The sequence below is a fragment of the Mandrillus leucophaeus genome, unplaced genomic scaffold (genome assembly GCF_000951045.1).
Source record: "Mandrillus leucophaeus isolate KB7577 unplaced genomic scaffold, Mleu.le_1.0 Scaffold150, whole genome shotgun sequence".
In the NCBI taxonomy this organism is placed as follows: Eukaryota; Metazoa; Chordata; class Mammalia; order Primates; family Cercopithecidae; genus Mandrillus; species Mandrillus leucophaeus.
In genome coordinates, this window is record NW_012101477.1 from 3,096,342 (window position 1) to 3,098,569 (window position 2,228).

Below are 2,228 nucleotides of genomic sequence, written 5' to 3' on the forward strand. Positions count from 1 at the left end.
TCTCTCCTCTGTTGCCTCAGGACTTGCCAGGAGGTTTCGATTCTTCATGCCCACCTATATAGCTCACATAACTTAGTACATGATGACGACTTAAATGGTGACCCTCTGAATGTAACACTCTTATGCAGTGCACAACCTGAACATCAGGACACAGCAACACTCACATCTACGAAGCAATCCCTGTGGGGACAGGGTTAGGATGGGTGGGAATGAGATGTTATAAAAGGCAAATCTTATCTTTACATTTTTAAGAATCATCTTAACTGAGCTCCTAAAATCCCTCTGTGACTACAACTTTCCCATTAAGACGCAGAAGACTGGCTCATTCTGGACAGTGTGACCTTTCTTTGAATTATTAAATAATGCTTGCCACATCTCTTTCACATAACAATTCGGCTAGATCTGATCTGTGGGTTATGAAAGTCACAAGCTTGGCTATTTTGTGTTATAGACAACAAGAATAAAACATTCTGAAATGTAATTAATGTAATTTAGCTTCCTGAATCACACAGGAGGCTGGGCTGGGAGACAGGGAAGGCACAGCTATGGGTGCCCCCTTCAGCTGTTCAAGTTGGGCACAAATCAGAAGAACAGAGGACCCATGCTGGGCCCAAGAAGCTGCATCCTAGGTGTGGAGACCAGGCCCAGAAACCTTCTCCAGGGCAGGATGCTTCTCCACCCTGCCCATGGGCTGGAATCTCCCAGGGAGCTTGCCCCAGCCAGACCAATGACACCCAAACTGCTGGGAATGGGACCTGGGCACCAGTATTGTTGATCCCATTGCGCAACCAGGGTTGGGAAGTCAGGAGTATCATTATGTTGCTGGGGTTCAGAGAATTGCATAGGTTTCAAGAGTTGGGTGGGAACTGACGGATTGCATCAAAATTCTCACATAGCACTTCTGGGAGGGGCAGCCTGCATTTTTGAGATGGCTGGGGGAGATTAAGATACTGCCCATGACCTCTGAGATGACAAATATTTGCAACTGAAGATCACAATCTACCAATCTCCATCTGAGATAGCAAACCACATCCCCTCACCACGTCCCCAACACGCACCCTGGATTTTCACACCTTTTAAATAGCTTGCCATCATTTGAAAATGAAGAGGTCTCACATTTTTAAGTCCTCTAGTTCCAATTTCTCCTGGGAAAAAATAATCAGTGGAGATGATAATCCTGGGTCTCTGTCTCTAAGTGACAATTGGCTGAAGCCAAGTGGTGGCTGCCTCTTAAAACGGGCTTCCAGCCAGCAGCATAGCCCTGTGGTGCTTGCCAGAGAAGCTTTGAAAGTCATTAAGTTGTGTAGGCTTGCCCTGATCCTTCCTTCGAACAAGGTTATAGACACTTGTGTGTCCCTTCCTGAGTCACTTAGATTGTCATCTTGATTTGTCCAATATTGTAGCCACTTGCCACCTGAGCGCTTGAAATATGGTATTTAGTATGAATGAGGAGCTGAATTTTTAACTCCTTCCTTCCTTCCTTTCTTCCTTCCTTCCTCCTTTCCTTTCCTTTCCTTTCCTTTCCTTTCCTTTCCTTTCCTTTCCTTTCCTTTCCTTTCCTTTCTTTTCCCTTTCTTTTCTTGCATTTTGAGACAGAATCTCACTCTTTTTCCCAGGTTGGAGTGCAGTGGTGCAATCTCAGCTCACTGAAACCTCTGCCTCTTGGGTTTAAGTGATTCTCCTGCCTCAGGCTCCCGGCTGGGATTACAGGCACCTTCCACCACGCCCAGCTAATTTTTGTATTTTTAGTACAGACAGGGTTTCTCCATGTTGGCCAGGCTGGTATCAAACTCCCAACCTCAGGTGATCTGCCCTCCTCGGCCTCCCAAAGTGCTGGGATTACAGGTGTGAGCCACCGTGCCCAGCCAACTTTATTTAATTTTAACTAATTTAAATTTAAAACTAGATACTTGTTTCATTTACTGGAAAAGGCCTAAATATGTTTAGAATAACTTGGGTACACAAATCTACTTTTCCAACTGTATGTTTTATGAACTCGAAATATACGTTAAGGAGTTCTGATGAAAATTTAGCATCCTATCGGAGATTGCTGGAAATGAAAAATACACACTGGATTTTGAAGACTTCATATTTGAAAATGTAAAATATCTCATTAATGTTTTCTATTGATTACATGTGAACATATTCTGGACGTATTGGGTTAAATAAAATGTTGTTTTTATTAAAATAACATTAAGTATTAATGTCATTAATTTGATCATATTAAA

At 43.0% G+C, this 2,228-nt stretch overlaps 1 protein-coding gene across 1 annotated transcript in view; it reads right to left on the reverse strand.

Annotated features, from left to right (window-relative positions):
- ARHGAP40 (Rho GTPase activating protein 40) overlaps positions 1-2,228 on the reverse strand; it is a 54,384-nt gene that overhangs the window by 42,528 nt on the left and 9,628 nt on the right. The window lies entirely within an intron of this gene.